A 15,058-nucleotide genomic window follows, 5' to 3' on the forward strand; every position below is an offset into this window, starting at 1 on the left:
TGTGCTGTGGAACACCAGAGTGAGTGTCAAGGTTTCTGGTATGGATCTCTTCAAGGCCCCAGGACTCTTCATGTCTGCTGTTCACCGGCAGATGGGAAGCTGTACTATTAAAGAGAAATAAAAGGCAAAGAGTCTTTCTGAGCTTGCACACAATTTTATATGGCTTTATTTTAGCTTAGTTACATTTCTGATTGAGTCTATATTGCTTTATTTTCTTCCTTATAGATGTATTTTTTTTCATACCTTTAGCTAGGTCTAAGTAGTATTGGTTTGAACTTGATGATTTAAATATTTTTTCTCTTTGTATTTTCTTGTAGTGCACCAGTACTTTTGTCAGTTTTAATTATTACTCTTTTCATAGCCTTGTTGCAAGACACATCTTTGCTCTGGTTTCACCTAGTTCTTCCTATACTCTTAAACTCTTACGGTTTTAATTTTTCAGCTCATATGGTAGATTCCACTCTTTAGCAGTGATTGCAAGCATCACCAGTGTCATTTATTTGCTTTTAATTTTGCTCCTTTAAAAAAATTAAAGCCATGAAGCAGATTATTTGCTTAGGCATGCTCTGTTTTAAGATTACAAGACAGGCTTCATGAAAAAATGTGAAAGCTTTGGCTTTCAAGGAAACTGGTGTAAGGTTTTGTGAAGGTTTCTGAAGCTTTGCTCAATGGAAAGATATTAGATCTTGTTTCAGGGTACTTTTCTTAAACTTTATCTGCAAAGCCACCAGACAGAAAGCTTCAGGCTGGTGAATCTCTGGTGGCCATCCAGCCTAGCCACTAAGCTCACTGATCTCTCTGTGTCTTGTTTTAGCACAAATACCCATCTAACCTGCTTATCCTGAGTTGCCTCTATCTTTCCAGGGGCTTGAAAATCTATCTTTTGCCTTTCTAGCTGCCAGACCCTCTTGCAGTGCATCAAGGAGTCTTCGCACTGATGGTACAGAAATGATGGGCTGTCCCAATGGCCAGAATCAGGTATTCTCAAGCAACAGGGAGAGTGCTGTACCCTTATATATTTTCCCCATTCAGCTCTCCAAAGACTCCTCATCTGTAGTGTTTGCAAGGTGTCCTGCTTATGATGCTGCAAAGTCAAGGTCCCAGTTTGGAGCTGGGGCCAAGCTAGCCATGGAGAACAAAACTTCCTGGCTGGTGTTGCTGCCCTGATGGTATAGCTCTTAGATATGAAAGCTACCAGGAATTAATCTTCCTTTTCATTCCCATTTATCATTCTGTCCTTTTTATGCGACAAGGGTATTAGTGCAGTTGCAATGCAGACCTGTTTTGCAGAACCCTGCCTGCTGCTGTCCTTTGACTTGAGCCTCCATGCTGCTTCTTTTAGCTTCTAAAAACTCAGCTTCATGAGCCGCAAAGGGCCCGTGTAATGTTTCTTTAGAGAAAGCCCAACTCACTGTGAGTAATCTTAAGCCACTTCATTTTCTGGTAGTTTAGTTCACTTATCTGCTTTCAGTAGAAAATTACATGTTAAAAGACAAAAAGGTTAACACTACCAAATAGTTCCTTGCAAGACTTTTTTAAGGGCATTTTTTGCTAGTTTTCACCATTTGGGAGTGTCTCTAACTTAAATGCAGTCAGGAAAACACAGAATATAAGGTCTCTGCAGTGATAGGAATCCTTCATGTTGCACATGTGCAGCTCTGTTTTGTTTTCACAGGTATACCTACCATTTGATGCTATTATTAAGAATGTAACATTATGTGGAGGAGTAGGGGTTTTGCTTTTATCTTTTTTACATACAGAGTTGAGGATAGCAAGATTATGCTGAGTAAAAATAATCATATCTGTGACTCTTTTAGGGCTAGCACCAAAATAAGAATGAGATGTGACAAGGGGTCATGAACAAATGGAATTGATAAATCTGAAAACACAAATGTGGAAGAGAAACAATTCCTGTGAACTCCATCTGTACTGAAAAAGCCCATGTCAAGAACAGGGTTTGAATTTTTTTGGCTGCGCACTTGCATGGCACAGAATGTAGTTAAAACAATTCTTGTAAAAGCTTCTTCCTAAGCAGGCGGATGTCTGGAGGAATAAATGACTGATACGGCACTGCAGGTTCATGGCAGGCAAAGCAGTGATGCTCCTGCATGCTGTATCAGGTTCAGGACTTTTCCACCTGCACAAAGCTAAATGTTTCTAATGATTTCAGCAGGGCAGTATTGAACAAAGATTTATATAGGAAAAAAAAATGTTTTAAAGTGGTAAACATAACAGGAATGCAGTCCTTCAGATTATTTGCAGTGGTTATCCCCATCCGTTTTAACCACTTCCTGGCCAGAGTTGAGTGAGAACAAAGCCACAGTTGTCTGAAATTATTTTCTAGGAGTTTTGAGAGATGCTCTTGCAGGACAGACAAAGCATTAATGTAGTGCTGCTTTGGCATGCCTGGGGGATTTATGTTGTGTTGATTCAGTGTTGAATCAAGTAGACAATATCCCGTGGTTTGAGTGGTACTGCTAATGCTGAAAGGGCTGGAGTAGCCAGCAGGGGAAAGACAGGGATGTGGCTGCAGCAAAGAATGGCTGAAGAATGGGAGTGCAGAGCAGAAGTAGGAGATGGTAGGTCACAGGTAACAGCAGAGCTTAACTGTCTCGTCTTTGCATCTGTTAACAGTGGGTTTGCACAGACATGTACGCTGGGTGATAAATACGTACTTTGTCTGGAGGTGTGACTTCAGTCACTTACCGTTTTGTGCCCTCTTCCACATTTAATATTGTTATAAAAAATCTAGGTAGCACTGTGAGAGTTTTACTTTTTGAAAAAGGAGCCATTGGCAGTTGTTACTGTGTCAGTAAGAACCAACGCACAGGACAAAGCATCTGACACCTCCTGTGCTTACTGACAAGGTTAAATTAATGTGAAAAAAGGCCTCCTATTTAAATGAGCAAATATCTAAATGACTGCCTAACATATTAATGTTTGTTCGTGTGAAGCTTTTCTTGGTCATAAGCTCGTAAAATACAAGCAAATAAGTTTTGCTTTGTCAGGATTTGGAATTAATGGAAAGATTGAACATAAAAAAATAAAACTAACCAACCAAACAGACAAAGCTGCCTCATAAAGAGAGGCAAGGAGATTTCTCTGTGTCTGCAAGACCTGTAACTTTTGGAAGCATATCTGCCAGCCAAGTTATATCTCTGTGCTAATAGCATTTCTTGGAGAAGATCTGTATATGGCTGCTATTTCACATTCTTAAAGTCTGTGGTTTAGTTTTGAAGGGGCTGCACATGTGGGGTAACCCACCCTTCTTTGAGTTTATTTTCACTATTAGCAAAGTAAAAACATCAAGAGACCCGCATTAGTTGGCCTGATTATTGGGATTGCTGGCTGTGATGCTTCAAGCAGCAGAGAATAGGAGTTCATTTCCCAGGGCATGCTTTCCAAGCTGATATTCCTAGGAGACTTGTTTGAGCAAAGATTTAAGGTTTGACTCACTGTGACTTCTGGTGTCTAATACAGAGAGTATGGTAGCAGCTACCCCAAAAATCTGATTTTTAAAATGACGGGAAACAAGAACTAATATTTTGTCTTTGGGGAGTGTGCAGATTGAACATTATTCCTGAAACACTTAAGAGAAGGTGAGGTTTTCCTAAACATACTGCATGATTAATTTGATTTCTCATAGTGTGTAAGGCACACTCTCTTGTTAACAGTGTTTTGCTGCCTGAGTCCCACAGCAGCAGCAAGTGATCTTATCTGAAGTTAAGATGCTCTCCGTCATCGTGGGACTGTCACTGATATCTCAGCAGCAGCAGTAAGGGTCCCCACTGGGGACTTCACAGCTGGCTGCAGCTGCTCTGATGCCTTCCTCGCAGAGGGAGGACAGTGCATGGAAAAGGAGAAAAAAACATAAGGAAATCCATTAACAACTGTTAGGAAGGAAACGAGCTATGGTTGATAAATTTTAGTACAACAGAAACTATTTCTACAAAGCCACCTTCTGTATTGCTATGACTGCTGGCTGTGAAACTGGGTGACACCTCTTCCTGGGACTGTGCTGGGTGGCAGGGCAATGGAGATGGGGAGCCCCAGGCTTGTTTTCTGCTCTGACAAATGCTTCCTGGCTGTGATAGAGGTGCTGGCAGGGGTACTGCCCCCAGCCACTGCTTTCTCTGTAGTCAAGGGAAGGCAGCTCTGTGAAAGCCAGGCTGTCAGTATGGAGGGGGGGAATGCTTTGGATGGGGGGAAGCACATGAGAGCTTTTTTACTTGTTCATCTCCCCTCAGGCTTAACAGAAAATGTTTTTTTCACATCCCTGTCTGCCCATCTGGCTGCTTTGGTGTGGGAGAAAACACATGCTGAAGCCTATACAATTCCCATGGATTTAATGCAAATAGTGAAGAAGGATTTCAGAACTTGGTTAAGTGTGCGTTTTTTTTTCTAAAAGTAGTCTTAAGTGATCCTCTGTCGTGTGCAATTACATCTTCTGGCAAAGCTTCCTTGATTAACAAATATGGTTTCTGATCTCTGGCTTAGGATTTTATTCTAGCATCTGTCCCAGTTCTGTAAATCGGCATAGGCAATACTGTTTAGTGCCTTATCTAGTGTATTTTGTCCAGCACAGAGACTGGAGGTAGTGAATAGGCTTCTGCTAACTCACTGGCTACCTCAGCAACTTCTGTAAAAATGACAGGGGCCACATTCAAAGATTAAAAAGAAAAAAAATCTTCGTCATCCACAAGTTATTGCAGGATTCCTTAAGCATCCTGTTCTGTTCCCACTGACAGTGATTTAAAAGGCTATTTTCCAAAGACAAGAGGCATAGAAATGTTCTGGGAAGTCCTTCTTCTCCAGGCACTGGTCAGAGCAGGGATGCTTTGTGCCCTCTGTCCATCAGTTCACTCCATCTGCCACATCCCATACGTGGGATGAAGGTGGTTGCTGGTGACACACAGACAGCAGGTGCCTGCAGAACACATCCACTGGAATGAAGGCATCAATGGTAGATGAAGGCCTGGTGATGGTGATTTGTCTCAGCCTCTTCCCTTTGGCTTTGCCTGCTCTATTGAGCCATAGTCCTGTAGTGGACCTAAAAATCACAGGATGAAGTCTCCATTGCAGATACTGGCTTTCCTGTATGGCTAATGGAGTAGAAGCATGTCAAAGGCCGAGTCTCTGCTGGCTCTTACTGATTCCTGATGAACAAGAGGTTTGGAGGTTTTGGTTTGGTTTTTAATAGCTAATAACAATGTCATAAAAACTAAACTAAAGCTTCTGTTACCACCATGGTGTGTGATGGGGGCAAAAACTTTATGGACAGATACTTTCAGAGGTTTTAGAGAGCTCCCCAGGTTGTCAGACACTGGCTTACTGGGCTACTTCACTCTCAGAAATGTTTGTTGAAGATATACTTGAAAATCCAGGCAGGGTCCAGTTTCTCGGCACACTTATGCAAGCCTGGCTTTATCAGGTACTAGAGAGATTGCCTATTTTAAGATTCCTTTTTAATTACTCTCTGAATTCTTTCAGTCCAGCCTTGTGAACAAGGTTTGGGTGAGGCTTTCAGATATGTGCCAATCCATCCATGGTGAGTATGTCCAAGTGAGAACAAAGTATCAAAGGACAATATAGTATCAGATACAAAATCAGGTCTGGTCCCTCACAAGTACTGTGGAGTTCAGGTAAAAATCACAAAATCCCAAGACAGCAGTAGCAGAAAGGAGCTGTAAATGCTTTCTCATACTGATCATCTGCTTCAGGAGCTCTATGAATTTGAGGTGACAGCAGATATTTAGGCCATTCTGTCTGGGTTTTTTGTTGGGTTTTTTCTTGTTGGCATAGGTCAAACTTCGGGCATTATTGCTAGATTTCAATCTAGTGCCATATGAAGCAGGTGCATGGGCAGCCAGGTCTCTGCTCTGTCCTGTAATCCCTTAGGAGGACAGCACAAACAGCCTGGGTTGCATTAAGAAATGTTTGATATAATTCACCAACTCTGTATTTATGGTTTGAGGGGGATTGAGGTTGTCCATCTTGCTTTTCCTGACTTTTAAACCAGATTTCACTGTGAAAGGCACAGTTATAAGCAAAGAGACCAGGAACTGTTACAATAATCAGAGACCAGGACAGTCTACATTCTGTTTTTCCTGAAATTAATCTTCCAGTATTAAACACTATTTCAATTCACTGTGGTTAAACAAAAGTTTCTAAGAGTGATTTCTTTTTCTTTTATTATATATTCCTTGTTTTATTAGTAAATAAATGCTACAGACATCTTTAGCACCAATTCAATACGTAAATGTGCTTCCACCAGTTCTTACAGAGAAGTAGCTCTGGTAGAAGGACTTGTATAGTTTGTGCAAATGCTTGTTCAGAGAAAATGACATCTTAATAATGACTTTCCACATAATGCAATTTTCTGAATACAGTTTTATCTGGTATGTTTTTGCTGAGTATGATACCAGAACTCCAGGCAGCAAAACTAGGATAATTCAGACAGGTCTAACAGGATCAGGATATGGAAATGTAAGTCAGCTGTAGGAGGCAGGATGCAGAGCAGTTATGGCTGGTGATGAAGTAGTGACACGGGTGTCCTTGTTCTCAGCTGCCCTAATGAAGCTTCTCTTTAAATAACAGGAGGATCTTATTCTTTGTCTTTTGTATTTGTAATCTCAAAAAGAAATTCTTGAATCACAACTAGATTTGTATTTTCTGGTGGCTGTTTTGCCAACTAGCATTGTGTCATTTCCATTTCCAGAACCGCTGCCCACTACTACCCTATAGTCTGGCCAATTATTTTGAGCACACTTTCATCAGATTTGATATTTTTTAAAATATATTTCTATTCTCTTGTGCATTACAGTTTAGCAATTTCATTTAAATAATTAGAACTTGTCCATATATCCAAATAATTCAGGAGTTTTTCCTGGTTAGCTGTGACAATGTAAGATAATGGATTTGCAAGACTTTTTAACCAAATCTGAAAAACATTTGAATGTTGTGAGTCAGAAAGCATTAACCTGAAATTTAATTAAGGAGTGGAAAATAGGAAAAGTGGGAGGATGCATGAGAGGATTCAACAAAAAAATAAGATCCCTGGGTCACTTAAGACTTTGCTCCTGTTAAATGGTCTAAAAAGCTCTTGTCATAGTTGGGCCTTATAAATGGAATAAATTTGAAAATTAGGAAGGGTGGAAAATGAAAACTTAGTAATGTGATTTCTTTCTTCATTTTTAATAAAAATGAGCAAGCTGAGGTTGAAGGAAGCACATTTGTAGCCAACCATGTCCTAATGAGTAGCATTAGGAAACCATATGTAAGTATTTAGTCTTGACTGTAGCAGATTGAATACTTTTGGTCTTGTCTGGAAAGCAAGCCCAAATCTATGGAGTATTTGGATGAAAACAACAGTTGGAAGTTCTTGTTACTGCAAATGGAAACTGAAGAGCTATGCTCAAATGCTTGATAAGTACTGGAAGCAGATGAGGTGAAAGTCCGAGTTCCATTATCAGTGCTAATCAAAGAGATGGAAAGGCAAGAAATAAATTTGTTTTTAAGAACATCAGATATTCTTAAAAATGTTTTACTGAATATGGAGTAGTTCATAATTACTGTAATGCTGCAAACCAACTTCCATCAGAAAAAAAGACTTAGAAAAATTATTTGCATTATTGTAACACATTAATACTGAACTTAGATTGTAATGGTAGACTTTAAATCTGTGTAGATGTGGTGCTTAGGGACATGGGTTAGTGGTATACCTGGCAGTGTTGGGTTAATGGCTGGGACTCGATGGTCATAAAGGACTTTTCCAAACTAAATGATTCTCATTCTATGACTTGACTGCTCTAAGAAGGGGCTTTAGACACATGCTAATTTGACAAAATAAAATCCACAAGGCCGAAAGTCTTACTTAACTTGTATAGATGATGTGTTCACCTGAGTTAGTCAAGAGCTGTTAGCAGAGAACAGACAATGTCCAAGTGAAATACTTCAGGAAGATAACTCAAAATGAAATATGGCTCTCGGCAATGGAGGCAGTCCAGCATATGTATGTCTTTCAGCAGATATAGGAGATACACAGTTACTTCCCAGAACAGATGAACTCCCAGCCAGAGCAAAAGGTGATGCTCAATTACATGTAATTATCTGTTTAACCTATGGATCTCCTGTAGTTGTAGAGAACCTAGTACATGCCAGCACTGTGATCAGGCTGGTTGAAGGACCTGATGAGGTGCACGTACTGATGCTGTGCAGTGCTACAAATAAAACTGTCACTAGAAGTAATGCTCTCAGAAATTTAATGCAGGAAGGAACAGTAGTGACAAGTTTGACTGAAAAAAAAATAAGGGAAATCTAGAATAAGCAATGTTATCAAATTGGTTTTCATCGACAGCTAATTTAAATTTAACTAAGATCTCTAGGGTTAAGGCTTCATTATCACTTTACGCAGGCTGAACACATTTGTCTTCTACTAGATGAAGATTTGATGTAACACCTATTTAGAGAAGTAATTTACAACAGTAACCCTTATCTGTATGGATAAAGATGTTCATAATTTGCTTAATGATGTTTGCTTTGTATTTGTAAAGGTTGAATTTAATATCAGGGTATTAGTGCAGCAGTGACAAAGCCTTGGCATCCTTCACTGCCGAAACTCCTGGTCTTGTGTTTTTGGAAAACTGAATGCTATATCCCACACGCTCTTGGTTGTAGATGTAAAATGAGAGTGTGACCATGTGTGTGTTACAAAAGTCTGAGAGCAGACCAGATTTTTTTTCAGAGTAGCAGTGAACTAAGAAATGTAATAATCTTTCTGCAACTCCAAAGACACATACTGCACCTCGGTGTCCTTGACAGTGCAGTGTGCTCCTTCATCTTGCATGGTTTTATGGAAAAGATCTTCTCTGAAACTTTCGTTCTGTGCTTCCTTAATTCATCCCTCCACTGAATGACAAACCTCTTTTGCTACCTAAACTGCCCTGAGCAATATCTTTGTGATTTTATATCCTTTGAGAGCTAAGGATGTGTGAGAGAGAGATGAGGGACATCTCAGATGGTGTAGTTCGAAAGATACTGGAAGTTAATGGAATTACTGTGGGGTTACACCAGTGAAAATTAGGTCATGTTCTGTACTTTTAAAATAATTGTGAGAATAGTCTGAAAGTACTCTTTTTTCCTGTAAAGCTAAAAGGTAATGGTCTTTACATGCCATAGATGGGTTTGAGGGGGAAGACAATAAGGCCTTTAAAATATCAAATAGAACATTAGACAGCCAATTGATGCTGTGTTGTGGTTCCCAAATGTTATGTAGCTAAGGAGGAAAATTGTATGAGAAGAGTGATGCTGAGGGCCACTGATTATTGTGGACTAAAAACTTAGGAGAAGCAGAAAAGGGAGGAGGAATAAAGTTGGCCTGTAGGACTTTGTTCTTAATTATACTTGACCTGTTTTAGCTGAAGTAATTCTACTTGCCTCTAGCAACACACATTTCCTAATGTATTTTACCTGTAGTTGTTTACTAGTTATTGAATGGTGTATTTAGGCTGGTCTCCGAACAGTTCTCATTTAGGGCATCCTTTTGACTCTAAATAACTCCCTCAGCACTTTTTTTAAGAGGTTAGAAATATCTGGATGTTTAGGATTTCTTAAATAATTCTGTAGAGCAAAATGAGATCACATTTGAGATCTATAAGCTGCGATACTGATCCGGAAGCTACTCTGAAATATGTTTTGGATATTTCCAATGTTCTGTCAAAGAGTATCTGATTTGCTGATATAAATCAATCCTGATCCTGCTCAAGTCCGTCTGGGAAGATGTTTAAGACAACTTGATCTTATTAATAGATAAAAGGAAGACACTTCCTTAAGAACTGTTATTAAAGAATAAGTTAGAAGAGACAGTTGCTCATCTGTAGTGCTCTGGTTTCAGCTTAATTTTGAGCACAAGATGTAGAGTATTACTAATCTGTTGCTATCTATTAGCACCACTGCTCATGAAAATGATGCTGGAACTTGGCATCGGTGAAATGCTTTTAAGCAGGTTATTTTCAAAAAAGTTTATAATTTCCCTCTAGAAATTTTAATTATATTTAATTTTATTTAGTTGAAAATTTAATTTAATTCCTCTTATTTTGGTGTCTCATGTTACAAACATATATGGATTACTTTGAAAGTGTCATATCTGTGATTGTTCATTATTCAAGATAGGCCTTGCCACTTCCCATGAAATATGGCTCAAAAAAGCACCCTGATTGCTGTGGCACCAGTGATGGCCCCACTGATGATCACGCCTGATCTGGTAGGATCTGCCAAAAGGGTGAGAGAGAGCCCCTGGGGGCTTGCCAGGAAGTCACCAATTAATACTAATTGCATGGGAAATTATTATAACACTGCAATGGTTCATCAGGGACCTGGAATGAGTTCACAGCTGTGCTGCACCCTAGGGCCGCATGTCCCTTGATTGTGCTTCTAGAAGAAAGCACATTGTTGCTCACTGCTCCATTTAGTTGCAGCATTTTAAGATCTGAACTATAATTAATATGGAGGAATGTGAACAGCTACCATCTATTGTGGAACTTGGCTTGGAAATATTAGAGTTAAATTAAAATTGCAATTGGTTTCAGCAGAGATCATCACTCAAAATTTTTTCACAGTGAGAGCAATCAGCCATTGGAATAATCTCCACAGGGAAGTGATAATTCCCCAACACTGGACACTTCTAGAATTTGGCTGGACAGGGTACTGAGACACCTAGTCTAGGTCATGCTTTGCCTAGAAAGGTCGGATCAGATGATCCTTGGGATCTCTTCCAGCCTGGTATTCTCTCATCCTATGACTCTTCTGGAGCTGAGCCAGATCGCTTCTCAATTTCTGATAGGAAAGAAAACAAAGCTGAAGTTATATGAAATGTGTGCATGATGCACATGATAATCCTTTCACAGCAAGAAAAATACAGATACCAGATTTTAAAAGGTCTTTCTGCTTTGCCTCTCTGATTTCCAAGGGGAGCTTTGCAGAAAACTGAAATTTAAGATGCTACCATCTTCCCCACTTCCTAGTGACAGCTGTAAACATCTGCTGAGGATGTCGTTCATTGTCTCATCCTACAGTCATTTGTTAAGATCATGGAGCATCTTTGACAATCAAACTGGCAATGCTGTGGGAAGGGAGGGGACAGCCAGCATGCTCAGAGGCTCTTCAGAGTGTGGCTTCCAAGGGGTGCGAGAGCAGCTGCTGCCTCCATGCTCCATCCCAGGATAACTCCTCAGCAGGGAGAGGAGCTTTCCCAGCCAGTTTGGAGAGGCAGGCAGTGGCAGGTGGGGTGACTGAGCTCACTGCTGTGTCACTGCACTGTGATTTTGCCTCCCTGTCCTGCTCTTGAGAAGGCAGACAAGGCTTCAAGTCATGCATTGCATTTCTGGTAACTCCTCCCCTGTTTGGGCTGCCTGCTCACACAGCCACCCACAGATCAGAAATAAAAATGTGTGAAGTGAGGCAGGGAGCACTCTCACCAATGCAGATTCCATCTCCTCTCTGGGCGCCAGGGTGCCCATCCTATGCCGACACCGTCTTGCTCCTCCTGAACACAACAAAGCCTTGGCTAATCACAGATCTGTAAGCATTTTTCTCCCACCCGTTCTCATCAGCCTGTACTCCAGAAAGAGGAAGAAGGAGGAAAAAGAAAGAAAGTCCAGGGCTGTGCATGAGCGTGTCTTTGTGCCACTGTTGGCTGGGCGGGCTGACAGAGGCAGCATTGTTCGCAGGCTGTGCCCGGCTTGGCAGTCAGAGAAGGTGGAGATCTGCGCCGTGCATACGGAATCGGCAAGCAGCCGAGGACAGGGGTCCAGAAACTCATAGAGCTGCATTAACAACAAGAGGCAGTTTCAGAGCACCACTAATAGCTTCTCCTGGTGTCTTCTGCACAATGCATATGAGGACTGGGACAAGGAGACCTTGTTAATCGAAGGTAATGTTTGTATCTTTATAGTAGCATGGTAGTGATTGCTGCTATTCAGTTATTAATTAAAATATGGTTGATACAATGGGAAAAGTTATGAAGTTGGCTGTACTCCTTAGGAGAATAAAGCTTCATGGTGGCATCGTCCTGCAGCTGAGGGTTATTGAAGTTTGTCCCCTTTGTGCAGGCTTAGTTCGGATTACCAGTAATGAGGAAATCTGTATGTGTTCCTATCAGAGGAAGAAGGTCTCTTTAGTCTCATTCTCCAGCATTTTTATTTTTTAAGCCAGAAGCTACTGTGTATGTGCAATATTAAATAGATTTTGCTAATAGAAATACATTAACATACAGCCATTAAGCAAGGTAAATACTTCTTCCTATTACCAGATAGTTCCTAACCCCTGCAGGTACTTCCTGGGGTATGAAACATCCTGTGCAATGGTAAAAATTAACATCTGTTCACACACCTCAGCAGAAAGAAAAATCATTGTTGCACTTATTTTTCCAACCACTTTGTAATAACTAAGATAATGCAGACTGTGATAAACAGAATTTATGCTGTTGTGCAGATATTTCTCCTGTGTTCTTACTACTTCAGTGATACTTTTAGTAGTTTTAAAAATTCTTATTATTTTTCTAAAGTAAACGCATTCTTTATCTGAGTGCTCCTCTGGATCTCTTTGCTGTTCCTAACACTTTCTGTCCCTTGCAATTGGCGACTGTATTTTTGTGAGGGTATGCTGCTATCTGGGGATGATAACGAACATGGTCTTAGAAGTGCTTGTCTTGGAGCTATGGCTGTTGTTAATTTTGTTTGCCCAGGTTGAGGTGAATGGCCTCAGCTGCAGTGGGTACCCCCATCACAACTCTAGATCTGGAGCTTTTAATGTTACAAGTGATGTTTGAAAGATATTGGTGAATTTTCTGTTGATTTTTTTTTATATTTTATTTCCCCAAGGGAGCATAAAAACAAGACTTTAATTTGTGCACAGAAGGACTTCACTGTTTTCTGCCAGTGCAGCACTATGTGCTGTGTGTAATTCAGGAGAACGTAGCTTGTACCTCCTGTTTCCTTGATGGCACGTAGCAGCCCCAGAGGACACACGCTGCTTTTGTACTCCTGCTCAGTTTTAATCTTTAGGGAGCAACTGTTTCAAAGAATAAACATATTGCCTTGTAGGAGAAACTCTGGAAAACATCCTGCTAGTGACAGCGGCAGCAGCTGCCTATCATACTGCACGTCCCTCTGCCAAAACTGGCGTGGCTTTGCTAGCCAGGCAGCCAAAGCTGGGAGCTGCAGGCTCTGTACCCATGGGCATGGCTGGGGGAAATCACGATTTAAAGAGTTACATTAAAACTGTGAGGTTGTTAACTGCTTGCTCAGAATGTGGTATCTGGGTTTATCCTGCCTCAACCTGGGGATTTGCAGCATCCCCTTTGTGCGGGAGTGTCCACCCAAGTTATCCACATGCAGCTCCCCAGGCTGCTCTGTGATGGGGCAGTGCAAGGCACCAGGTGGGCAGGTAATGAACCTGTTTACTCCCTTCATAAAGGCTTTCACTATGGGTCCATCCTCACTGAGTGAGAGGGAACTGTGGTCTCCAGCAAGGGGCAGCGGGGTCCCTGCTCCCCAGCTCCTTCAGTCAGCAGCAGGGCTGGAGGGATGGTGCTGAACACTTCATCCTGCCTTTTGCGCATCAGCATTTTGGCAATACTCATCAGAGAGAGACATTACAGACAACACCTGCTATAGTAAAGGACATTTTAAAGTAACAATAAGGATATTTAGGCTTGTCTCATTTTTTTTTCCATCAAATGTGAGGTATTTATGGTCATTAATTCCATGAGAAAAAGAAGTGAGACCCCAGATTAGATTATGTGTCTTTCAATGATTTTCTTGCACTTGTCAAGGACCACCGAGTGTGGAAATACCAAAGCAGAGCTGTTCTGCACAAGCAAAACAATGGGACCAGAATACTTAAAGGGGTTGCTATTCATGATCGTTTTCCAATCAATGCTTTACTAAAGGCAGTCATATCAGGAAATAAAAATACATGGGAATAAGCACAGGTTTTTAGGTTAAATCAAAATTGATCATTTATTATTGTGACATACTGCTTTATATTGGTGTAAAGTGTTACTTTATTTTTACTGCTGTGTTTTAACTGGCAAACACAAAGTTTCGTCTGCTGTTAGCTGAATAAAATGGAGCAACTGCATCTCCCACACATAAAATAATCTTGCTTAAAGTTCATTTTCTAAATGCTGCATGCCTCATTTTTACAGTGACTTTTACAACCCATTTCCTCCCGAGTATATGACACTAAGTGGGCAGGGTCAGTCTAAAATAAATAGCTTTTGCTTACACAGTGAACTTTCATCTATTGTATATATTTCTGTAAACAAAAAGATGCAGCAGAGTTTGTGATGGACGTAAGCACAGGCAGGGTCTTCTTAACCAGTAACTTCTTAACCAGCACATCACCATTTTTTTCAGCACAGAAGCTTTTGCTTCCTCCCTGGGAGAGCCTGTATGAAGACCTGTGTGTATGGTGTTGTAAGGTAAGGAACACACCCACTGAGAGCTGGGGTTTTTAAATTTTCCCTATTTTTGCATTGCTATGGAATACCTGTGTGAGAAGTTGCTTCACTCTGCATCTGGTTTCTTCTCAGAAAGATTTGCGTATGGTGGTCTTTTTTGCTCAGTAGTAACAAATGCATGAGCAAAATGAGTAAATACATGAGTTTACTCTGTTCATGTTAGTATGTCTTAAATGATGATGAATTTCACTATCATGTGAAGTTTTATATACATACTCTTTCTCTCCCGTGAGGCTCAAACAGTGTCTTTGGAGAAAGGATCATGCTGTCTGCAGCATCGTTTGCAACATTTTATTGAGCTCTGTAGTGTTAAATTAACATAGGGAGTTCAGTGTGTTTTCTGATTCCCAGAAATACCATGGCTTTGTGGCCTTCTGCTGACAGCTTTATTGTTGCCTTTCCTTTTCAACTTCACTTCTGTCTTCTCCTGCTGGGTAGCAGCCTCCATCATTTCTGCAGCCCTTCAGACATGGTGCACTCAAGGCTTTTACTCACAGGCAGATTGATGCTCAACAACAGCATCATTCTTGTCTCCTT

The 15,058-nt window shown here is 40.7% G+C and overlaps 1 protein-coding gene across 4 annotated transcripts in view; it reads left to right on the top strand.

Moving 5' to 3' along the window:
• The window catches only part of PAG1 (phosphoprotein membrane anchor with glycosphingolipid microdomains 1), a 113,089-nt gene that overhangs the window by 53,430 nt on the left and 44,601 nt on the right, over positions 1-15,058 (top strand). The window contains exons 1-2 of one of the 4 annotated variants that reach the window (XM_031050507.2): positions 11,534-11,929; positions 14,423-14,482. The exons of 1 other annotated variant lie outside the window; for it this stretch is intronic. The gene's annotated coding sequence lies outside the window, so the exon portion shown is untranslated. Of the gene's footprint in view, positions 1-11,533; positions 11,930-14,417; positions 14,483-15,058 lie in introns of those variants that run through there. 2 more of the 4 variants (XM_031050505.2, XM_031050506.2) reach the window with 2 other exon arrangements.

This window comes from Melopsittacus undulatus, chromosome 1, assembly GCF_012275295.1.
Source record: "Melopsittacus undulatus isolate bMelUnd1 chromosome 1, bMelUnd1.mat.Z, whole genome shotgun sequence".
NCBI classification, from domain to species: Eukaryota; Metazoa; Chordata; class Aves; order Psittaciformes; family Psittaculidae; genus Melopsittacus; species Melopsittacus undulatus.